The sequence below is a fragment of the Triturus cristatus genome, chromosome 6 (assembly GCF_964204655.1).
Source record: "Triturus cristatus chromosome 6, aTriCri1.1, whole genome shotgun sequence".
NCBI classification, from domain to species: Eukaryota; Metazoa; Chordata; class Amphibia; order Caudata; family Salamandridae; genus Triturus; species Triturus cristatus.
In genome coordinates this window covers 128,975,223-129,001,368 of record NC_140589.1, presented here as the reverse complement: position 1 = coordinate 129,001,368, position 26,146 = coordinate 128,975,223, and the positions used below count along the sequence as shown (strand labels likewise).

The window sequence follows — 26,146 nt, the reverse complement described above, 5'->3', positions numbered from 1 at the left end:
GAGCTGCATTAGAGAGGTGCTGTTTCTTATGAAGTGAGGTAGGGCATTCCAGAGCTCCAGACATAGGTATGCAACTGAACATCCACCCGACCGAGCCCGGCGGATTCTAAGAAATCCAGCAAAGGTGCCTGGAAGTCTTGGATGGACCTCTGCACGCATGTTTTTCAGTTGCAAACATACCAAATACAGTCAAACTTACCAAATATCTAAACAGTGATACTGTTTGCATCAGGTCACAGATTTTCAGTAATTATGAAAAGACTGTTCCTCTGCATGGGCGTCATTTAAAGGAAGCTATGCACCCATGCCAGATGTTTTTGCGATGCCTGAGTCAACAAGCTATTTCAATGTTTAAAAACTTGTCGCGCAGGGTAAGAGAAAACATTGTAAAGCCAGCATTCAGTGCCTGCCAATGGTATTAACGCTGTTAGCCGCCTCATTATTAATACATGTTGCAGCACAAGTGCGGGACCCTCAGAACCCCGGGGCATGAAGAGTAATGTCTCCCACTACTCCCTTCTATTGAGAGTGAAGAAAAGGGTAGCAGTTTCTACCTCTAGATTAATCTTTTATACCCGGTTGCATGACACAACCACGCTTTCCTTTCCCATGCGCTCCTTAATAACATTGGCGGAACAACAAATGTGTCTGAACCATGCATTCCATTTACAACGCAAGTCATTACAACAACTTGCCTTAGGGGGGTGCTGGACTTTGGAGTTGTATAATTTACTATTCCAACTCCAGTCCCTGCAACAGTTGATAAAGCATTGGATTTTCTTGTATTTTAAAGTCCAATGTCACTTTACCTAAAGCATTCCGTTGTAATGACTTGCGTTGTAAATGGAAAGCGTGATTCATGCGCATTCCTTGTTCTGCCCGCGTTGCAAAGGATATGCGTTGTTCGACGGTCGTGGTATTTGCTGTTTCCCTTATTAATGGCTTTGCTTCTTATGGACTTGGGGCAGGGCCAGGAACAGAAAGTAAACAGGGTTTTTCCCCATTAGTCTTCAATAATTTCCACGTCCTTGTACTTCATCAGCAAATGGAAAGGTATTGAGGGGCAAAGTGTGAGATAATGGAACAACCTTATGATGTCATCAGGGTTGAGGGGCGTGTGATGTCACACATCTATGTAAAAACTATAGTGATTAATCTTATTTAGTGTTAGTAAAATATATTTCTAGGCAATGGAAAAATTATGTTTGTGCAGCTGTAGTGTTTGCTACACACTTATAGATTGACTGTACATGCCACATATCCATACTTCAACTACATAATTTACAGAGTAGGACAAAACATGCATCTAATTCCACATTTGTGCAAAATCATTTTGGCTGTCAAGCGAGTGTCAATGCTGTTTACGTTTTAGCACGACATATCAACGTAAATACACTGGTTCTTTTTAATTCTAGCCTAGAGACAGCTAGTTTGTTTTACTAGCCTCATGTACACAAACGAATTTATGAACTAACAGGATATACATACAGATTTAACAGGGTTTTAAGTCAGACCTCTGCATCCATTGGCTTGTTCAACTATCACTCACATGTTGCTCCCACCCACCACAGCCTGCTAAATGTGACAATGGGTCATCCCACTTCAGCCATTGGCTCTCTTGTGCCACGACTGACAGAATTTTATAAATTTCATATGAATATCCACATTTTAAAAGTGCAATTTATTGCCAGGGCCGGTGAGCATATACTTTTCTTTACAAATGTTTTTTTTAGTTCTATTTTTTATTCTTGTTTTGTCATCACTGTTTAAACTATCTCTTCAGGTTACAGTAAACAACAGTCAACAGTTACAATTCTTTGCACCAATGCAATCCATATTTTCATATGACGTACATTAAAACCATATAGGGTTTTGATACCTTATTTAAATTCTTCTAGTGAGCACCCATTCGGATCTAATAAAAGTATGTGCAATGGTTAATTTTTTATTTAATCAAAACATGTCATCACAATCAAATGGCATAATTGAATAGGCTGCAACATGTTTTATTTTTCTTTCTATTAATTTTTTGTTTTTTGGTATACGCTTGCAGTAAAAACAGCAAACAAGTTACCATGGCTTCCACCTTTTAAGGTCCTGCCTATTAGGTTTGCCAATGACTAATTCTTCTTCTTGTTTCATGGCCACCATGGCAATTAGACAAGCCACTCAGCTTTCTAAATAGTTAGGGCTCAAAACAAAATTGTAAACAGCAGCCATGATATTCCACTGTGACTACAGGTTATGTGGGCAACTTGTTGTCCCATCTGTATCTGGCAGTCTTCCAGGCAAGGTACTTGGCAAGAGTGAAAAACTCATTAGCGTTTCAAGTATCCTGGGATTTCTTTTCCTTTTTTCGGCTTTTCTTCAAACGTGTGACAGGTTTGTTGGCCCAACTTGCCATTTTTCCAAACAAATTCCATAAAGTGCTTAGTACACATGTTAAACCTACCAGGGATCAGAGCTTGCTTGGCCCCATTGTAGACCATCTATCAACTATTGCTGTGTTTTCAAAACTCAGTCCTGGATGGCCTGATCCATGCCAGATTTTTAGCATATCCCCATTCAGATCAATGTAGTTATCTTAAAAATCTGGCATGGATCCGGCCCTCCAGGACCGACTTTGGAGAACCCTGAACTATTGCATAAAGGACAGGTCAACTAAAAACATGTTCTTCCTGATTACACATCTCCTCAGGCAACAAAAGGTCATTAATCATCAGGAGGAGTTTGTTGTTAGTGCCATAGAGCACCGGCTTGGAAAAGAAACTCAGCAATGGCAAAATTGACCAACCCAGCCCACACTGCATGAAGCCACCACTAGAATGGAGCTATTGGAACATGGATGAGTCGTGGCAGCCCACCCTGCTCTAAAAGCTGCCTGATTCTAAAGTCTACTGGAGGAATGCCAGTGGCAGAATGGTCAGCCCGGTCCTGCTGCCACACCTTCCATTTCCACAAATGTTTGCAATGCTCTGTTGTGGAAGGTATTTTTTGTAACAGGAAACCTGTCCTTATTTTTCCTTGCCAGATCATCAATGGGGCGGTTTGAATGACATCCCCATGCCCTTTTTCAGCAGTATGACTCTCTCAAATTTTTTGAGAATTTGTTTGAGACTAACAGGGCCACTTTGAGGCGGAAGGAGGAATGCATCCTCACCAGAAGAAGTCCTGTTCGGCCCACCGTGCAGTCCTCCCATCTCATTTAGGGTTTAGAAACTGATGGGTTGCCTACGGCGAAGCTTCAATTGGCTTCAATGAAGAAACCCTTTGTGGATAGCTCATCCGCCATTGGGCCACCGCCCTTACACAAATGCCCCTCACTATTTAGGGGAGGTCTTCATCGGGGACAGTCCACCCTGAAGATTTCTGTTCTGCTAAGTGTGAAGTGTGTCTCAGCAGAGACAGGTCAATGGGAAGATTGCTTCTCATTGTTTGGGTGTTAATTATTCAGGGTGACAAGCAGCATCAGCTGCATCAGTAAATCTGACTGCATGCTATGTGCACTTTTATTAAATATAAGCAGTTACGCAGCAGGCCAGCATGGTATCTACAGTTGCACCTTATTATGGTAAAGCAAGTGTGGTTTAAGACAAAAACCAGGAGAATAATGCAAACCCCTGCAGCTCCTGTTGCCCGCGGGGCACCCCCACCCTCCAAGGGGACCCAAACCCTTTAGGAGGTCCTACAGGGCCAGACTGGCTGGACCCGGCATCGGCCAATTCCTCGATTATGCAAGTGTGAGGGCCGGTTTTTTTACTGAGGGCCGGGTTTGCAGTGGTGCTGCATTACTGGCCCCCAGTAACAAAAGCAGCAGTGCTTCATACTTGCGCCCCCCCAATCACCCAGGGGCTGCCCTGACAAAATTGACAGGGCTGCTTTGAGTTTACAGTCCAGCCCTGGGGCCCTGGAATTTAACCGAATATAAATTAATATCGCTAAGATATAGGAGAGCCAGGGGCCCCCCATCACATTCTGCAGGGATGGGGGGGCTTCATTTTGTGTTACGCCGCTGGTAGAATCTGGACATCATCTTGAATGAAAATGTGGAAGTGGAGCAACATGGTCTCTTGGGAGTATTTTTCTACTAAGTTTGTGTTGAGTCTTTAAAGTCTGATAATGAGTACCTGTTACATAAACCGTCAATTGCACTTACCCTAAGAACTCTGGAAAGCGATGATCTATTCCAATATATTTATATAAATTAACTAATCCAATACTGCAGTTCAGCATGCTAAAATTTGAATTAGGTTCTAAACCTGTCTTTTATGTTTGCATGTATTTATTAAACTCTATAGGCACGTTAATCTCTGTTGTTTTAACCTTGTTGACTATTTGTTGTTTAGGTTTATCTAGGAAACAAACCTATTAAAATCTCTTTTTTTTTAAACGTGGTATTTGTACACCATCCTCTGCCCTTAATCTTTTAACTGATGAGTAATCTTATATGTGACTATTGCTCTAGGTTACTTTTTAGATGCTATTAAATGTATATTCTATTAATTTTGATAAAGCACTTTTTCCTGTATTTTAAGTAAAGTTTATATGTATGTTGAATATATGATAGCATTGGTGTTTTGTGGACATAACTGTCCCAATAAACTTTGTTTGTGACCTGAGGCAGCACAATGCAGTCCACGATCATCAGTGGCGGTCAACACAACACCGCAGAGAAGCTAAACTCAGGACGCCCTATGAGGCAGATTGAGGTTCCCACGATAATTAGATAAACAAGTTAATTTTATTTCATGAACTTGTTTTAATACAACCTATAGGATATGATATATGAGGTCCTGATAATATTTTCCTCAATATTTTATTATGTCACACTTTTAAACAGATATGCCACTAAGCCTAATTTGTCCTTCACAATTCAACGTCTTATATGCATTCACCTCCTGTCCTCTAAATGATTAATATTAATAGTTCTTGTTAGAATTCTAAAGTCTACCCTGAATAACATTCTAGCCATCAGTTTATTTGTTTAGATGCACATCTGGATTTAAAACTCTAATTTCTTGCATAATACAACATCTTTTAATTTGATGCTTGAAGAGGAGCCAACACTTCCTGGGTTGGGTAAGGCCCCAGTATGCCCCATCAGAAAGAGGACAGAAAACAGCAATTTTTGGGTGCAGACTGTGTGAGCCATGTGCTAATGCATGCGCTCTCGCTTGTGAGACACTATTGTTTTCAAAAAGGACTTGGAGCCCTCTCAGTGCTTACCATTCATTGGCTTCTGTGTCATTTCTTCTCACTGCCTCCTAATTGGACAGCGCTTGCCAGGTATCAATTCCTGTTTCTTCTCCAGTGCATGGACCAAGCACAGATTGATTCTTCTTAATTAGCGTCTCTCAGCTGCTCGCACTGTGATTCACTGCTTTTTTTAATTTAGCCTGCGTTGCTTTTTTCCCCTTCCATCCAATACTTCTCCGGGTTACTGCCCCCTGCCATTTCTCCGCTGTGATTTTGTTTTTTAAATTATTTGTACTGTTTTACAGGTGTTGATTTTTTGCACATGTTGATTCTCATCCATCACTTCTCAGTGTTACTGTCCCCCATTGTCTCTCTGCTGCTCGTGTTGTGATTGAGGTTTTTAAAATAATTTTTACTGTTTTGCCTGTGTTGTTTTTATTTTTTTTCTAAGAGTTATTGTTTGTGACCATGCCTATTTGTGGGCTGTTAGTGCCTACATATACCAAGACCCTTCTGTTAAAGATCATGCATACAGTCAGGGGCATGATTATGAACAGCGGCATGGGATGGTGCCAGGTGGCAGCTATTTACCTCCTCAATCAGGGTTAAGATCCTCACTTGAGTGTACTTTACACTTGCTGCAAAACTACATACGTCATCGAAAGCAGGATGTGCTCAGGGTAGTTTGCTCAATTTAATGACTCGATTGAAAGCATTCTGCCTCTCAACTGCATTGCCTCATGTACACTGGAAAGAAGAAGTGCGAAAAGTATTTATTATAGCCTTGTAGCCCTCAGTAGCGGGCTATACCGGCTGTTAAAGGCCCGCCACCGCGTTAAAGGCCCGAGCCGAAGGCGAGGGACTTTAACAAGGTAGCGGGACTTTAATAGCCGGGATAGCCCTGCTACGAAGGGCAATAAGGCTATTAGAACATTCTGCCACTAGAGGGCAGAATGTTCTAACAAATAAAACAAAGGCATCTCAAAGCAAGAAGGGATTTAAATCCCCTCGAGCTCCGAGAGGCCTTTGTAAGACATTGGAATGTTGCTCTGCGGGCCTTTACCGGCCCATAGAAGCAGGGAGCACTCCATTGTCTACAATGGAACTCCCAACATTCCAATGTTCTAATGTTCTCTACTGCCCCTTTGTGGTGGATGTTAATATGATGTCATGTGCACATTTTAGTTTCAACTGCATCAGGTCTGTGCTGCTTCGTCGCCTCCCACTCACCGCCGTCCCCGGTCCATGTGGCTTCTGCCCCTCCCACACGCCAGCCCATTATCCTTCCTCCACTCCCACTTCCCGTACATGTTGTTTCAAGAAAAACACATTTCTATGACACACCCAGTGCCGGCCATTTCATAGTGCTTTCTCAAAAATATTTACTGTCCCGGTGACTCTGGTTGTACTCCTTTACCCAATTACCAAAGCAATGGTTCCTGCCAGTATTCTTTATTTATTTGCTGGTAATTTTCTATATTATCTGCTACTACATTAGCCTGCACCTGTTCTTACACCCCCTGTTTATCTTTTTTGGTGAGAGGGAATGATGACATTGCAGTGCTGTATTGCTCATAATTGGGGTTTTTCTAAGCTGCACTAAAATGCATATTGACTTTCTACTCTGAAATCATGTATATTCAGCTTATTTAAATTAGTTTTACTACATTTAGTTGGCATTGCGTTTTATTCTCAATCAGCATACCACAAGAAGAAACATTTCACAGAATAAAAAGTGCTTCCTTCCTTCAAATGAAGGGCTAGATGAAAAGGTTGCAATTTACATTTGTTTATAGAATTTAAATAGTGTTAAATGTTATTACCGACTCGCTGAAATGGTTCAGAAACAATTAATGACAGCGCAGCAGATCAAGAACTCAATACCTGCTGTGGCCATAACCTCAACATTTGCATAAAGTATGGTTCTTCCAGTGGCGGAGGAGCATCGCCCCCTGTCAGCAGCCTCAAAAAGTAAAAAATAGAACGATAATCAGATGTGTTTATTATCGTTTTGTTTTTTATGTCTGTGCTGAGGCTTGGGGGCAGAGCCATCACAGGAGGCAATCGCAGGGCGAGTGTTGGGCACTTTTATTAGTGCGACTGACTGTTTGGCCCGGCTGTCTCATGCCGGCCAAACCGTCATGCGCACTAAAGCTGTCTCAAAACCTTTGCTAGGCTGGAGACGGCAGGCACAGGCTCCCAGTCTCCATGGGTGCACAGATCGAGGGCCCTCAGGCCAGTCCTGACGCTGCTCTCATTTGCCGCAGGGGAGTCTAGGAGCTTGTGCTACCTGCAGCCGAGCCTGAAGAGCCGAATAGCAGCCATGCAGCATATTATTTTTGTCGTCCTCCATTACCTGTCATCCCCCCTCCCCCGCCTGCTTCTCTACCTTGACACCAGCCGCCACCGAGCTCTGCTCTAAACTAGGAAGCTGTACAAACCTTTAACTACCGCAAAGGGCCAGAGAGGCCATTTTTTCCACTCAGCATTTTTACTGTGGGTTGGAGCCCTTGGAGGCCAGTTTTAAAAGGCCAGAGTCTTTGGTGGGGCCCCTGTCACTTTCACTAGCTCATCAACATTAAATGCAACAGGCATGGTAGGCTTTAAATGAGAGAGAGATAGAGAGAGAGAGAGAGAGAGAGAGAGAGAGAGAGAGAGAGAGGAAGATGGAAGTTAGAGAGAAAGCGATCATAGAAGGAGAAGAGAGAGAGTAAAGAAGCAAGAAGAGATGAACAAAAATAGAGATATTGATCCAGAAGATGAAGGGAGAGGGCTGGTGTGAGCATTTTTGCTAGGGTTCTTTTGGCTCCCAAGTCATGCTATTGCATAAGGTCCTTGAAAGCTCCTTTTTGATGGCTAAATAATTTTTGGTGTTCTTACGTTCAATGTATCACCGACCAGGTAATCGGAAACAATACCGGGAGGCACCAGAGAACCACCGCGCAAGATGGTCACACTTTAGTCGGTCAGAGGTAATAATCCACCATAAACCTCACCTTCATGCTGGCTGGTTATTACAGGACCAGTATATGGGCAGCTAAGGGTGTGCTGTACCTGAACACCATGTTGGAGCTGACACAAACAACTTCTGCCATCCATTGTGACCCACGGGCTATCGGAGAATTGCAGCCTAGTCGAGGCCTGGTCTGGATTGGCCTCCAATGTGACGTGCATAGCTGCCAAGTTTTCATTTTGTTTCATAACCTTTCCATGTTTTCAGGGTGTTTATGTGTGACATTTCCATTTTTATGTGTGATTCTTTGGGAGACTAGATTAAAGCAGTTTATAGCTGCCAGGTTTCCTAGGTCCATGTACGATGTGCTGTTCCAGGTTTTTTCTTTGAATTCTGGTACTTATAGTCCTGTTTTATAATGGAATAAGCAAGACCGCAAGTTCCAGAATCTAAAAAAAAATCTGGACTGGAGCACCACATTACACGTGGAACTAGGAAACTTATTAGGGCTAGCAGTTATATCGATATTATGAGATAGATTTTACTAATTACTCTGCTTTACGCAATATAAGCACCCAGAGACAGCCTTAAAGCTAACCCTGGGTGGTGTACTCCGCTCCATTTGTGGAGTTTGCAGAGTTTCCTGTGCTCGACAGTTTTTTTCCCCGCTCGTGCTCGTCAACGTCAAGTTGGCGAGTGCGAGCTAGGAAAATCCACCTCCTGGTGAGATATTTCCTTACTCGTGCTCACCAAGGTCTTGCTGGCGAGTGCGAGCTAGGAAAATCCACCTCCTGGTGAGATATTTCCTTACTCGTGCTCACCAAGGTCTTGTGGCGAGTTTGAGCAAGGAAAATCAGCCTTCTGGCTGGATTTCTCAACGCGGGTGGTCATATTTCTCAATGAGAGTGGTTGCGGCAGGTCGCGACCCCTCACATTGAGAAACCTTCTGTTCGCATTGAGAAAGCTGCTTCTCAAGTAGAAAATCTACTTGGGCAGCAGAAAGGAAGCTGCACCCTCTTGTGCTGCGCATGGTGTAGTTTGTGATGATTTTACAGCATGGGACAAAAACCCGGCACTCAAAATCACTGCGAACGGCATGACCCTAACGCATTCCCCCACTCGCGGAACCCCATGTAGCACGGCATAGGTTTTTTGTCACTTCACGGAGTTCTGCTTATGAAACTACGTGAACTCCGCCCAGGCTTACTTAAAACAAGTGCAGTACCCCTGTAGCATGAATACAAATTCAGTCCATGTTACCCAGATCAAGCAAAATAACTCAGAGCACTAAGCCCAGTTTCCCCTGATCAGGCACACAATGGCTGCCCTCCACTTCTTCACCCACCCAGCACCCCAGGCTCTGCAATGACACTGGTTCACTGACAAAACATCGACACCCAAAACAGCCCCATATCACAATATTAAGTACAAACATATCGAAAATAATATAGATGACATAAATATAGATGTAAAAAATATGGTTTTTTTAATATATATATGTCAAATAAAATAATAAATATTGTGTATGTTAAATAATAAATGAAAATTAAAACAATAACTAGATTTAATATACATTTTAACAAAATAACAAATAAACTTAACTTAAAAAAAAGTTAAACACACATATATAATAATTATTATATATATTTCCTGTAAAACAATGAATAAACTATTAATTTAAATTTATTTTATAATTTAAAAAATATGTAAAAATTTAACAAATACATATATATATATACATATACCAATAACATAAAATGTATGTTATAACAATTAACAAGTAATTAGTAATTAATTAAAAATACATTACTTCCTACCTTTTACACTTATAAACCCCACATCCCACCCCTAAAATTAATTACACAATTCCCATATTTAATTTTCAATTAATTAATAATAATAATTAACAACTAATTAATAATTAATTAAAAATACATTGCTTCTTACAATTAACACATATAAAATAAATATTAATGAATAAAAAAATCATTAATTTATTATGAGAAGTGTGGCTCACTGGTTAGAGTAGGCAGACCTGGAAGCAGAGGTCAGCCCGGGACCAGGGTTCAATTCCCGGCTCGGCTGGGTCTTGAGTCCAAAAATTGTCCATGGACTCGATAATTCTCGCTCCAGTGCATACTCAATTCATGGGTTCACACTCTGCGACTCTGGGCAATAGCTTGCTTAATCTCCACAATGGCCCCTTGCGGCAGGATGCCTGGCTTTCACCTTGTGGATGCCCTGCTGGGTTTTCTCACAGGGGAATACCAGGACAGGTTCCCTAAGCAAGCGCTTAGAGACCGGTTGGTGATTTGCGCTATATAAATATCTGCACATTTACATTTACTTCCCACCCCATTCCACTATAAACCCACAACCCACTACAGAACTGAAAAACGCAAAATTTAATTTAGATAAAATTGATTACCACTAAAAATTGAACACATATTATTAAAAAACATAAACAATACTTATGTAAAAAAATACATCACATACATTTAAAATATATACTTAAATACATAACACTAATTAAAAAATCAATATTGTAAACAACTATATTTTTGGAAATGATATTATTGCCATATATTTAAAAAAGGACATTTCTTACCTTCAAATCGCTATTCTTGACCAAAATATTCTTGCTGTCGATATTTTTCACTGACGATTTTTAGGAATCAATATATCTGTAGCTCGATATTTTGTCTGCACACCACTGACACTCTCAGCCATTCAGCCCTATTTTATACCTTCACTGTGATGTCATACCACTGACCTCCAGGGTTTTGCCAGGCAGCACGGATCTACACCCTCTCAGGAGGGCAAGTCAGCAAGGAAATTCTCTTGCTGCTTTGTCGCTGTGCATTTTCAAAGAAGAATTTATATGCACCAGTGAAGTGACACTATTCAACGTGCTGAGTTCTTTCGGGTGTCATCTGAGCCACAACGCATATTACACCCTCAGAAATGACAGCAGCTGAGCATACCAATCACACAGCAAGAGAGAGAGGCAAATGGGCCAGGCAATCACATGGTGATAATGCAACACAAAAAGATGATGGACAGAATGGTGAACATTGGCAAATATTCACCCCAGTCACAGATCTGAGTTTAATCCATTGCTATTTTGCTTGCACCGCCATTCCAGTTTAGACCCAGCCATATGCAAATCAGCCTTGACCCTGCTCCTCATGTGAAAAGTCCAGCCCGACTGTCCGACCAGGTACACCTTGGACCGGAAAACAAGCATCCTTGGACCGGTTTGGGGATATCACCCCTTATCAACCAGGTTAGCTTGAAACCGGTGTTGAAGCGAGCATGGGACCCACATCTGGGCATACCCTTCCCACTTAGGATGAAAATGCAACGCATAAAGATGATGGACAGAATGCTGAACATTGTTAAACATTCACTCCAGTCACAGATATGGGTTTAATCCATCGTTATTGTGCTCACAAGGCCATTCTGGTTTAGACCCAGTCATATGCAAATTGGCCTTGACCCTACCCCCCATGGGAACAGTCCAGTCCGAACTGCCAGGCCAAGTCCTCCCTGGACCGGCAAACAAGCATCCTAGGATCTGTTTCAGAGCATCACCCCTTATAAGCTAGGCTAGCATTAAACTGGTGGCGTAGCGAGCATGAGATCCACGTTTGGGCATACCCTTCCCACTTGAACGCTAGTTATGGAGCGGGTGCACAAGATCACTTGCCAGCAGGACACCACCCGGTGTGCCAGATCTCTCATCAGCTGCCTTTTGAACTTCAGGTATCAGGACACTGGACTTTTGCCTGGCACAAGAGAAACACAACTCAAATTTTGTCACTGTTTCTGTACTTCACCATTGCTGTACAGGAAGCTCGGCGTAAGTTCATGCCGGTCAAGTGGCCCCATTCAATATGCTTTGCTATACCCAGCTTGTCAATGGATCACTTTTCAGGGCAGAAAACACATTTTTCATTCACCCCAGTATGGTACTGAATTTTATATGAAAATGGAAGGTCGATCACGTCTTCTAGAACCTCATTGCCGCTGGCCAGCCAGGATTGAACCCATCAGTATAATACCTCCAGACATCTTAGCCAACAGTGCTCAACGTGATACTTTTCTACCACCCATTCTACATTCCAAGTAACTGTCATCGATACAATCCTCAAAGACAGTACATTATGCAACACAACCTTGTCTCATTTGACTTGGTACTGTTTGATATTGCAATCATCTGCATTCCACTAATCAATGGTTTTGGTGATCTCAATGCATGAACAGCTGGTCTGTGAGTGGATGGGAAGGTACAGCTCTGATTCCTCTAACACCCTCAGCATTTGTTGAGAGGATCCCCGCCGCCTCAATGGATGTACCCGGGGAGTTACACCCCATCAAGAATTCTGATATAACTGTTGAGATGATGTCCCATTGGATTCCTTTTTTTTTTTGTTACTAGGGTTTTGGTAGGAGAGATATTTATCCTGGTGGGCTTGGGCCTTCAATGTGGGTGGGCATGACATTGGGATAACAGTATAACCTATATTTTTAATTTTTGCCGGGGCAATGCACAACATACACCATAGTCCTCATATACCTCGGATCGGATCACAGGGGCTACCTATGCAACATATGACTTCCTTTTTTAAATTTGACAGAGGCTAATGACATGGCTGATCTGAATCTAAAGGGACTCAACAAACCCCCCAAGATTAGACAGGTCCTCTCATACCAATACTGATAACTGGGCTGCCTATAGATTGCTTTCATCAATGATCAGGGTGTAGCAATATTTATACAAAAGGGGTCCTTTTTTGCTACCTGATGTCTCTTGAAGATGACCAAAACCACTACGCCAAAGCCCACGAAAGTAGCCATAGACAACTGCTAATTGATGATCCTGGCTTCTTTGATCACTTATGTGGAAAGTTATCTCATTTGACCCACAATCTTTCATTTGGGGGAGGACTTTAACTGTGTCCTGCAAGAAAGCTTAGATAGATCTCACATCCCTCCCAGTTACAGATGCATCGGCCCAAAACACTTGCAGGCCACAATACAAGATTATGAATTGGTAGATATTTGCAGGGTTCACAACCCCATACTAGGGAAGGCACATATCACTCCAGGGTACATGATGGCTGGTGGAGACCAAACTTTTGACTATTAACTGTGAATACATGGATGCAACAGGTCGAACATCTATCGCTCACCCTTTCAGACTACTCTCCTGGACTGAAGCACCTTGCACTCCCTGGCTGGCCACCAGCTGGGTCAAACTGGTGCCTCTCCTCAGCACTTTACTGGATCAATTGTTCACAGACAAGTTACAGCTCAACCTTGCAGAATTTGTTTTATTCAATGAACGCTTAGTTACCTCAGTGCTATGGAGATGCTGGCAACTAAGCTCAGGCAACACAACAAGGACTATGCATTTTAATTTTCGAGCAGGAATATTTTGATTTTCCTGTATGCTGATGACAGAACTCCCTACATATGTAATCCAAATGCAAGCTTCAATGCTGTTTTGAGGAAATACTTAACATGCTGGACATATTCTTCTAAGTTTTACATGTCCTGGTTTTAAAAAACTCTGCCTCTTCCATAGGATGAGATTGGGTTGACGTACTATGTTTAATAAATGATAACTTTTGTTTGGTAACAGGTACAAATATAATGTTTGGTGTCCAAGTAATTATAAAAGCCTCTTTAACTGCAACATCAGATTTTCAGTCACAATTCTGAAAATTCTACTCTTACAAAGTTGGTATTTTCTTATCCTAAGCATTTGGTGGCAGATGCATCAAGGTATTTTCCTATCGCAGACAGAGCGATTCGCAAAAATCTGCTGTTTGTGATCGCAAAATGGCCTTTTGCAATGCATGAAAGTTATTGGGATTCACAATTTAGGTAATCACAATTTCTTCTGATAGCCTAAATTGCACATGCAAATAGGGAATCACAATTTGCGATTCCCTAATGCATATGCAAGAAGCCTTTCCTAAATGCAAACCGTTCATTTAGGAAACGCTAATTAGCATCAACTTCAAGTTGAAATACCAGCAGTGAGAACACTGAACTACCCAAGTCGCCAATATCTGTGCACCTAAAAGAACCTTTAATAGCAAATTTCTCTCTAAAATCACCCCATGGTACAATGAGCAGCTTCTGGCACTAAAAAAACTATGCAAAAAATTAGAGCGAGGCTGTAGGAAAAACTATGACCCCTCTCTCAAATCTGACTATAACTGTATTACAATGCACGACATGGCTTCCATGTCGGCCTGTCTGACATGGTAAAGCGTGTTTTGGGGCCCCCAAACATAGCAGGGCCCCCTTTGGTGCATGGCCTCTGGTTTGAGGCGGTGCCCTCCTACTGATCCCTGCACCTTGTGGCAGTCACCTAGTGGCACCTGCCATGGGGTGCAGGGATGAACGGCACCTCCCATTTCACTATGGGAATGTGCATTATGGCCGTAATGCATGTTCCCATAGTAAAATGTAGAAATGCAACCGAACAGTGTTTGGTCCCATCCTAACGAGATGGTCGTGACAGCCTGCAGGATGTCGGTGGGTCTCAGGACCGGGTCGGTGACATCGAAATCAGGTCCTATGTCTCATCATGCATATAGAACGTATGTTACACATCTGGACAATATTTGTAGTTCACTTGCAAACTGAAAAGAATGTTTTTCACAGAAGGAGATGGTACTTTTTGGCCCAGACCCTCGAAAGAGGTCCATTGCAGCCCACTCTTGCAGAATCGCCGGTTCCCTTGATTAGCTGGCAGCGGGGGTACATATGGTACTGCCTAATGCAAGGAAGGGCAGGCTTCCCCGAGCTGTGATGGCAGAGGTCCCACAAGTGGCCTCCTTCCTATCAGTGACGTGACCTTCTGCCTTCGACTTCCTCTCACCTATGTAGTCAGGGCCCAGGGATTTTCCGGAAGTACTGCAGTTTCATGAAAAATGCACATTCGTGTATCCAGCGAAGCACATTTCTGCATAGGAGTTGAACACACTGAGCTCAGGTGCACAGCTGGTATTTCCATAAAGTAAAGTAAGACAGCAGTCATAGAGCGCCACCAAATGGTTTAACCAAAATACTGCAAAATATTTTTTTTTTAAACTTAAATGTATAGAGCACAGAAGGCAAATATCTTTTTTGCCTGTAGTGCTGACAATCCTTGCATCGTTGCTGCTTCTGTGGCAAGGCTCGCCGTGATTAGCGTTTGGAAACCATTTTATGATCTAAAATGAAGTTCAGGGAGGAGGAAAGACAGCTTGGCTGCTTGTGGTTATGAGATGAGATACTAGTCCGCCTGCAAGCTTCCTTCCCTGCCACGGGGCAGGCGTTGATGGGGCTGAGGCGCGGAAACAGCGATCCAATAACATTTCAGAAAAATGAACTGAGCATTATGAAAACGCATCGATTTAGCTTTGCTGGGGTGAGAATAAGTTTCAAGGGAAGGATGAGTTTTTAATTTCCTTTCCCTCTTTGAGCTCTGGAGCGTGCGCCAGAAGTCAAAATAATACTGAAACCCATTATACTAAAAAGACAAGGTCGATAGCTTGGTTTCCACGGTCTGTCTGCTGGGCGGTTGCATCAAGAGAAAAAAGTGAAAAAGATCTCAATCTCCGTTTTTATTATTGTGTCTCTGCTTTTAATTTCAGCCGCTTAGCTTGAAAGGGAGGATGACACATGGACTTCTCCAGTGCATTTTAAACATCTTTACTGGCTAGAAAGCAAATTGCGTTTCCCCTGCAGTGCTTTGACTGCATTACTGCTGTGCCATAGCCATCCTGCATAAGTAAAACCCACGGATAACGAAAGCGCGACACACTCCCCGCATTTGTGCGCATATTTATTGTCTGGGGTTTTTGTTGAGCGCTGCGTGGAGTTGCTTGCCGCCTCGCAGGGGTTTGCGGGAGCCGGGCGCGACACGATCAATGGACAGATGTCCAGGATTTGCTGCCGCTCGGGCAGATTTTCCACTCGAGCCGCAGCAAAATCGACTCGAATGACGACGCGCTCTTGCGCAACCATCGTGCCGGATGCGCTGGTTTTCAGTGCTGCTTGCGCTACCGACACTAAGGGGCATATCAACAACAACCGGCGATAATTATCGCTGAGCACACTTAGCGCTCGGATAATTATCACCGGCTAGCGCCGATTTTTAACGCTGAGATAGCGTGCTATTAGCAACGCTTACTCATCGGCGATAAAAATCCTAGCGCTAACTGGCTAACGTGAGATTATCGCTGGAAACCCAGCGATAATCTCACGCAATGTGGCGTTAGCTTGCTGATAGGGACTCACAGACTTAGCCATGATATCGACCTTCCATAGGATATCATGGCTAAATCAGTCCTGAAGCAGGCGTAAGGAAAGTAGCGATAACAGGGGTTATCGCTACTTTTCCTGACGCTATGCTTCATAGCGTGGGGCTTGATGATAGGAGAAATGTTGCTTAGCAACATTTCTCCTGTCATGCCAGGTCAGGAACGCCCACTTTGCATCTCATTAGAGATGCAAAGCTGGGCGTTAGGAATCCTGACGCTAAAGCAAGGTTTCACGCGTTAGCGTGGCCTTGCTAATTAGGCGATAAAATTATTGCCGCTTTTCGGCCGAAAACGGCCGCAAAAGCGGCGATAATTTTTTATTGCCTGCTTGTTGATATGCCCCTGAATTGCAACGTGAGCAGTGGCGTAACACAGGCCCCCTCAGTCCCCAAGGTGCTTGGGGGGCCCCTGAGCTACAGGGGGCCCCCTCAGCACAGTACTCAGGCCTGAGAGCTCCGGATAAAATCCGGAGTTGGGGCCCTCCGTGTACCTGGCAGGGGGGCCCCCTCAACTTTTGTTAGGCCACTGAGCGTGAGCAGCGTGAGCTGCATATTTCCCTTCTGTTTGGCACAATGCCGCAGAATTTCACAGAGTTTTCCGAAAATTTTGCGAAATTCCATGGAGTGAAACTGCACCAGTTCTGCTCACCTCCTATTCGAAGAAAACACATAAAAGCATTTATGTTTTATATGTGATTTGACTGTGTGCTTGTATTGCGGGATGTTTTTATGAGGAATTAATGAGTACTTGTCTTTTTATATTTTAGGTGCGGACAGTGTTATCATTTTCGAGACGCCCTTGTGATGTGTTACACTGGGATTTCCTCATCTGATTTACGGTACGTGACATGTACTGTACATGGTGGCTGCGTCATCCTTACTATATTGCATTGACAGACCGCTGTAACCGGCGCTTCATTCGTGCAGATGTTTGCAGATGGTGGGCACCGGCGATCATTTTGTGCAAGAGAAAGAGCTAGAAAGGCAGAACTGTGAGACAAATGGTGGAGAGAAAGCTAGGGAAACAGCTGCATAGGGGAAAACGAGGCATAACACAAGAAACTGTAGAAGTGAAATAGAGGCAGAAAGGGTCGTATGGTGGAAGAAAGAAGCATGGGGTGGAATCAAGACTAGCCTGGCTTTGCATGTGGCGTCCATCGCACTGCAGCGGGCTCCTCAGAAAAACTCTGGGGCCTGCACTTATTGGATAAAATGAGCATTTGCTTTAAAGACAAGCTTGTACTCTCCTCCTAGGGACGCCGAACACAATGCAATGTTGTGTACAACATCTCATGTTTGAGTTGCTCCTGTAATAATAAAAATGTTGTCCGAATATTGGTTTGCTTCCTCGTGTGATCAGGCAAATACTATATTAAATATAGAAAGAACCCCAAAATAATAAAAAAGATTGAAGAGGAACTCATACCAGTACCTGTCCGTCATCAATATAAAATGTCTGCTTATTAGTGTGTCTGCCTCTTGATTGGTTGGGAGTATTACAGCAAGTGACCAATGGGGGACAGGCATTGAGTGATGCCTGTGGATTTACAGGGGAAGAGTTAGCTTTGGGATTAGGAAGGTCTTGAATTGTTGGCCAGACCCTGGCTTGAGTGTTTTAGCACTAGTGCCTAGTTTGAGTCAAGTCAAATTATGCTAGCTGTTGGTTTAGCACAGTTTCATGTCTCAAGGTGTGCCCTGGTGGTAGGTGCCTGGACTAAACATAAAATATAGATAATTAAGCATACAAAATTGATGCAAAGACTGTTTTCGGAAGGTTACTGCACCTTTTACAGCACAAAAGTATAAATCAGGAGCAAAACATGTCACTTCAGCCCCCCACATTGGGGTGGTAAGTGCTATAAATGTGTTGCAAAACAATACAAATGTTGGTGCTGTGTGGTTTTGCACCCTCTACAGCTTATGAAACCAAAGCTCTTATGTATCAACACATTGCCCCAAAGACCCACAACGGGTAAAACCCTCTGATACACAAGGACCTTAAGTACCTATTAGAAGTAGCTTGTGCTGAGCAAGCAGGGCTGGCTTTAGGGCGGTGCGACCGGGCGACCGCACCGGGCGCTGACTTTAGGTGGGGGCGTCATGTTTGCAAGTTAATAATAGTTTTAAAAGCACCTTCTGCCAGCGTTCTGGCCTCCAGCAGTTTTCCGCCGTCAATAAAAATGTCAAGATAACTCCGTGATTCATTTTCTTTCCCCCGAAAGGTCGGAGGTTTGTCTAGTGGAAGCTTGAGTCATGGTAAGGTAGCGCAGACGGTTAAAATGCCTGCTGCAAAGAACCTGTAACAGCAGATCACAAAAGAACCTGTACCAGCAGATCACAAAGTGCATGTAATTTAAATAGATCAGTAGGCCATTGTTTTTGTCTGATAGATCCTTTTATTACTTGCAGTTAATAAGTTAACATCCTAGCATAGAACAGTCAGCTATTAAACTATACTGCCTACCAGTGTGGATGACATGTGACTCCTACACCTTATAGTCCTCGGTCTTATGTAACATTTCTTATACACAGATTTGCACACCTATGATTGATTGTCTCTGTGTTTTGTGCGTGTGATGAAAAGCGGTCTGACACCCTACACTGGTATAAGTGGCGCTATACAACTAATTTAATGCATCTGAGCGATGGAGTGGTTATGGAGACTTGAGGGGCGCTGTTAAAGGGTGGGAGTGAGGAAATGCATGGCAGAGGTGGTCACTGGGGGGGGCGCCAACAACCATTGTCGCACTGGGCGCCACCAGCGCTAAAGCCGGCCCTGTGAGCAAGTATCAAAAGCTGAAAACATTTTAGTGGGCTGTAGGGGAAGCTGTGTTGCAGAGCTGTGCTCCCCCCCTAAAAAATCACTGTTCATTTACTGTTGTACATCAGCATTGGGCACTTGTAACAGTTTGTTTTCAACAATGCATAGAAATGTTTGGCAAACATTAAGTTTACTACACTGCTATGTGGGTAGTAGAATAGTGATGCAGTCAATGGAAAAAGATAGAAATTCTGACTTAAAAGCCCTTCTATTTTGAAAAGTCTTTCTAAATCGGTTTTTATTGCCATATTATGAAAGTAGAAGCCACCTGCCTACTCAGCCCTGGAATAAACATGACTCGGCATTTCAAGAATCTTAAAAAATGTAGAAGAATAGGCTTGAGAATAAACTATTGATGAGGGACGTGCAGATTTACAGACGAGCGCCTGTCATTGACAGTAACAGTGCAGTCAATGTCAGGGCTAGAATTTAAAATATCACTTTGGTAGCTAAAGCACTTACCTACAATTAAAATATTTAGGGGCTTATTTACATTTTTAACATGGGAAAAGTGACGCAAAAAGTGGCGCAAGGGGCTTGTAAATAAGCCCCTTCATTTTTGTGACAAGTAGAAAAGGTTGACAGCACCACTCTTTGAGCTTGTCAAATGTTTGTCTGGGGCCCAAAGTAAAAACTGTCATAGGGGCCCCACTCCTTCCATTTCTATAGGTGACGAAGCAGTTGATGCTCAATCTGAAAATGTGTTCCGGGGAAATTAAAAACATGGCAGCCACAGTAGGAAATGCATATAATGGTCACCGCACCATTAATAAACAAAAAAGGAAGGTTTGCTTTGTAAATCAATAAATATATTTTGCAGCATGAGCACGGCGCCATGCCTGTAGCATCATGTGCCCTCTGCCCTCTTGTGAGGGCCGTGCTGCTGCTCTATTCTGTATATTAAATTAGAGAAAGAGGACCATTAAGAAATTAGGGGCATATTATCAAGGTCCGGCGATAGATATCACAAAGCGCTTAGCGCTTGCATATTTATCGCCGGCTATCTCTGGAATTTATCGCCCGGTTAGCGCGTTATCAACAACGCGCATCGCCGAAGCGATAAAAATTCCAGAGATAGTGGGGATATCGCCGTTTTCCATGGTGGAAAACGGCGATATCCTAGATGATAGGGCCTGTGGTCTTCACAATCCACACCCCATGTTAGGTATGCCTTAGTCAGGAATTTAACAGACGTTAAATTCCTGCGTTAAGGCATACTTAACGTGATTTTAAATATCGCTAACCCTCCTTGTGAATATGACGAAGCTGGGTTAGCGATATTTTCCCAAGGGAGTCTTGTCAGGCACGCCTCCTTTGCATCTCATTAGCGATGCGATGGGAGGCGTGCTGACAAAGGGCGCTATTGCCAGTAAACTGTCGCTAACAGCTGTTAGTGACAGCTTGCTGATAGGGCGATAAAAATATCGCCGCTTAAGCAGCAAAAAGTGCCGCTAAAGCGTCGCTATTGCCCTTGATGATATGCCCCTTAATACTTAAGGAATGAGAGCATTAATTCGGAACGCTGCAGTTAGAATGCTGCCTGCTAAACAACGGTGCATTAAATGGCATTTTCTGCAAAAACCATTTGCTGAGCTACTATTTCATAGCCAAGAAAAGCTTCTACATGTTACTTTTACCTGCATGTTTTTTTCGGAAGCTTTGAAAAATACATGTCTCTCTCTCGTTCTTGAGCCCCTTGAGAGTGCCTAATTTTGAAACAAAATTACCCGAGTGTAAAAATGATATTGGAAAGTTAAAATTCAGCTAGGTTGGAACGTCCTCTGCTATTAACGGGTGGGAAAACAGGGGGCAATGCAGGCCGCTATAGCGCGCGGGCGAGGAGGTGGGGGTAAGCAAGATGTCAGGGGCCCGTCAGGTCTTCAGGGGGCCCCGTTCAACCCAAGACCAATGAATAGGTGTGACATATGGGAGCCTCGGCCCCTCATTTTGAAAGAGGTCCCCATCATTTTGTGTTACCCCACAGAGGCGAAGTTCTCACGAGTCACCTGGACAGTATGACTGTGTCCAGCTGTGGATTCAGTTCAGACCACATCAATATTCAGATATTCAGTGATACGAGTCCACAGGCGCATTTTAATGCTGTGCTTTGCATGTTTGTTCTCATCTGAAACAATGAATACAAATAGTCCCAGCCTATCTCATGGTCACTTTAGAACACCAGGTACCAGGCCAGTGATTTCATTTCAAGACAGGAGGCTAACATTATGCATACTTTCTTTTAATGCCACTCCTGAGCAGCTCCTTTAAAGAACACAAAGTACACAACAATCCAGAATTAGAACCACACATAGTCCAATAAATGTCTCCTGCACAGAATGTTCATCCTCTTTTAAATGCTGCTCCTGAACAGATAAGTTGACTTTTTTAAACATTACTTAAAGTGTATTATTGTTGGAGTGTGTATGAAAGAAGAGAGGATTGAATAGCTTCTAATTTTCAGAAGCGGAATGCTTGAGAGGCAAGTGGTGTATGGTATGAAGGTTAATAACGGGAATTGATGAAGCGTAAGTTTGCTGTTTATGAGGACTCTTTTAAAGGGGTTTCAAAATAGGAAAGAGTGTTATAGAGAGGAAAGTTTACCGCATAAGGAAGTATGCGAGGGCAAGAGGAAACGGAAAAAATGGTATTTGGGTTGGCGCGTGATGTTGGCTTGCGCGTGTAACAGTACCTTAGTAGTTTGTCGTTGGTTCACGAGAGGCAGATGATTACCGGCTTGCGCGAGGTAGCGCACGCGGTTTGTCTTGCGCGTGCTAACGAAACATTATAGTGGAGGAAGCAGGCTCAGGCTGGCGCGAGGAAGCGCGCGGCTTTGTTTACAGTTGAACGGGGCGAGTTAGAGCCATGAGAGTATTTCGAGAGGCGATTGGTTGCCGAGATCACGCGAGATATGGACGGCCATATTGGATTGGGCAATAACTAATAGAAAGAAAGGGAAATGGGTAGTCTTGTAAACGCGAGGAGTTGAATAAAAAAAAAAAAAAAAAAAACGAAGGGGAGATTAACGGAGGTGGTTTGAAAATAGCTGATGCTTTATAGTTGAGTTAATTTAAGAGTAGCAGTAGGAGGATTATAGATATTTTAAAAAATGGACACAGAGGAGATTAGTGTAGCAAAGAATGTTAGTGTGGTTGAAGGGAGAGTGAGTGAGGAGAACCTAAGAAGATTGATACAGACTGAGGTGAAGAGTTCAATGAGGGAGGTTATTCAAATTGTGATGGATAAGAAGAGGAAGGAAAATAAATCAGATGAGGATTTTTGGTCATGTTCGGAAGAGGAGGAAGATGTAAGAGAGAAAAAAGGTTATAAAAAGGTGAAAAAGACTAAGCACATGAATAAGGATGGAAAAGATGGTTTAAACTAGGCCTGGGCGGTAAATTCCGTTCCGCTCGCGGAATTTGCGGAATTTGCGTAATTTCGCGTTCCGCGGAGAACGCGAAATTGCTCAAAAGTCTGCTTTCCGCGATTTCGCGAAATTTTTTGCTTGTTCGCGTTCTCAAAATGCGTGTTCGCGAGATATTTCTCCCCGAGCACGCAAACAGCAATTGTGAACAGGAAAAAACCATCGCGAACAAGCAATTCCGCGTGTTCGCGGAATTTCTGCGTGTTCGCGGAGATTTTTTACCGTTTCGCGGAGATTTGCGTAACGCAATTACGCAAATTCCGCCCACCCCTAGTTTAAACACCATGAGAAAGAGTGGTACCCTTGGCGGTACGCAAGATAGAGGTGTCCATAGCGGCACAAAAGAGATTTCAGATGAAGAATATGATATGGAGGTGGATGACCGAGTTGAAAAAGGAGACAATAAGTACAATGATGAATATGTGCTTGATGTAGATCATGAAGATGATCTAAACGACGATATTAAGGAAAATCTTCCTTCAACTTCTAAAGTCGTTATAAAAGACCCTTTAGGAGGGGAGATGTTCAATCCATTCGAAATAAGGCATCCAAGAAGTGCGGACTGGTGGCCGCATGAGCATGTTGCCAAGTTCATTAAACACTGGTTAAGAAAACCTCTAGATAGAGAGGTGAGGAGTGTTTTGAGGGCAGAGTGCTCAAGGCCGCAGATTGATTATAAGGTGTGTCAGACCCCGAATCTGGATCCGGATTTAATATCCTATCTTTTTAAGTTAGGTAAGGATCCAAGAAAGGGTTTAGAGCGATCATTGAAGATATGTCAGGATCGTCTACTCGACGTTCTAGGTCCATTGGGGAAGATTTTAGATATGACAGAAGAAGCGTATTTAAATGGAGAAGATGTGGATGTAAATTTGTTACGTGGTTGGAGTCAGAGAGCAATGGTGTTGCTTGGAAATGCAAACTCTAGTTTGATGGCAGAAAGAAGGAAAACAGTTCTTTTTAAGATAAGCCCAAAGTTAGGAGATTTGGCGAATAAAGAGCATTGTGAAGACGCAAAAGGTTTGTTGTTCGGGGAAGGATTTGTAAAAAGTTTAGGGAAACATGTGGCAACTTTTACTGCGCTAGATAGAGCACAGACAAACATGAGAAAGGTGTTTGGTGTTTTTGGAGGGGCCGGCAGACGGGGACAGTATGCCGGCCGAGGAGTTCAAAGGTCCCAGTTCAACTCACAATATAATTATTCAAGCAGAGGATCAGGAAGGGGTTTCCAGGGATCCTCGAGGTTCTTTCCACAAAGAGGAAGATACCAAAGATATAGAGGGGGAAGAGGAAGAAGTCAGTCCTATCAAGGAACAAAAGGTGAGTATGCAGACAATTTCTGGTTCTTCCCTAGAAAAAGTAGGAGGCCGATTAAGGTATTTTGTAGAGGCATGGAGAAGAATTACAAAAGATCAATGGATTTTGGATGTGGTACAGGGATTCAAAATAGATTTCGAAAGGGAACCTGTTCAGAGTTCAGAACCAAAGGAGTTAATTTTTTGCAAGGAAAAGATGGAAATTGTAGATTTAGAAGTAGAGGAGATGTTAGGAAAAAAGGCAATTTGTATGGTGGAAGACAGTTTAAGGGTTTACGTGAGCAATATTTTCTTGGTGGAAAAGAAAGAGAAGGGATGGAGACCAGTGATAAATTTGAAAGGTCTGAACCATTCTTTAGTTTACAGGCATTTCAAGATGGAAGGGATTCATCTTCTAAGAGACATGTTACAATCAGGGGATTGGTTGGTGAAGTTGGATTTGAAAGATGCATATTTCACTGTTCCAATGGAGGAGGGCAGCCAGAAATATCTTCAGTTCAGATGGAGAGGACAGTTGTACCAATTTCTTTGCCTTCCTTTTGGGTTGTCTTCTGCCCCGTGGTGTTTTACCAAGTTAATGAGAGTAGTTGTGGCTTTTTTCAGGGAAAGAGGATTCAGGTTAATAGTTTATCTGGACGACATATTGTTGATGTCACAGGAGGAAGAGGAGTTAAAAAATCAGTTGACTTTTGTTGTGAATACTTTGGAGAATTTGGGGTTTTTAATAAACCAGAAGAAGTCAGTGTTTCAACCAGCTCAGAGTTTAGATTTTCTCGGTTTTACGATAGACACACAGGAAGAGGTATTAAGGTTGCCGAAGAAGAAAGTACAGATGATAAAGAAGGAGGTGCAGAGGGCACAAAGGAAGGAGTGTATGACCTTGAGGGATTTGGCAAGGGTTCTAGGTTTGTTATCATCGTCGATTCAGGCGATTTTTCCAGGTCCCCTGCATTATCGAGCATTACAGAGGGTGAAGGCAAATGCATTGAGAAGAGGATTGTGGTATGGGGACAAAATAGTGTTGGACAAAGAGGAAAAGGAAGAACTGGAGTGGTGGTTGCAAAATTTGGAAGTATGGAATGGAAGGGCGATTTTTGGATGCCTTCCGGACTTAACGTTAGAGACGGATACGAGTATGATAGGTTGGGGTGCTCGGTTAGGGCATCAGGAGACAGGTGGTGCTTGGTCACAGGAAGAGAAAAAGATGCACATAAATTGTTTAGAGTTGACTGCAGCTTTGTATGCATTGAAAAGTTTCTTGGAGAGTTTGAAAGGTCGGACTGTGTTACTGAAGATGGACAACATTTCGGCTGTAGCGTATATAAATCGTTTGGGAGGATGCAGATCAAAGGAACTGTCAAATGTGGCAAAAGTGCTGTGGTTGTTTTGTCTGGAGAAGAAGATAGCATTGAGAGCAGAATATTTTCCAGGTGTAAAAAACGTGGTGGCAGATTGGAATTCGAGAAATGTGAGAGACTTCAGCGATTGGATGTTGGGGAAGGAATATTTCAGGAAAATTCAGAAGGTTTGGGGTCCATTAGAGGTGGATCTATTTGCGACGAGATTGACTCGACAGGTGGAGAAATTTTTCAGTTGGATGCCGGATCCGGAAGCCCTGGCTACGGATGCTTTTCAGCAAACATGGAAAAACCTGAAGGGATATGCTTTTCCTCCTTTTGCAATGATTCAGAGGGTATTATTGAAAGTAAGGAGAGAGGGATGTCAGATAGTGTTGGTGACACCCTTTTGGATTACTCAGGCATGGTTTCCAGCGGTCCTGGAGTTGGTGTGCAACGTACCTTTTTTGATAGGGACAGAGGAGGATTTGCTGATAAACGAAGAAGGAGAGGTTCACCCTCTAATTTTGAATGGGGGATTGGACCTTCTTGTTTGGAAGGTGTCAGGCGATCCGGTTGTGTTGAGGGACTTTCGAATGAGGCTACAGAGTTGCTCGAGGATTCATGGGCCCCAGGGACTAGGAGGAGATATAAGGGAGTTTGGAGAATTTGGATGGGTTGGTGCTTGGAGAGATGTTTGGATCCCGTGGAGGCCCCTGTTGTAGAATTTGTGAATTTTCTTGTAGAACATTTTAATAGAGGATTGAGTTATAGGAGCA

The 26,146-nt window shown here is 43.1% G+C and overlaps 1 protein-coding gene across 1 annotated transcript in view; it reads left to right on the top strand.

Moving 5' to 3' along the window:
- LRFN2 (leucine rich repeat and fibronectin type III domain containing 2) overlaps nt 1-26,146 on the top strand; it is an 801,499-nt gene that overhangs the window by 151,057 nt on the left and 624,296 nt on the right. The window contains exon 2 of the mRNA XM_085610350.1: nt 17,240-17,311. The gene's annotated coding sequence lies outside the window, so the exon portion shown is untranslated. The remainder of the gene's footprint in view (nt 1-17,239; nt 17,312-26,146) is intronic.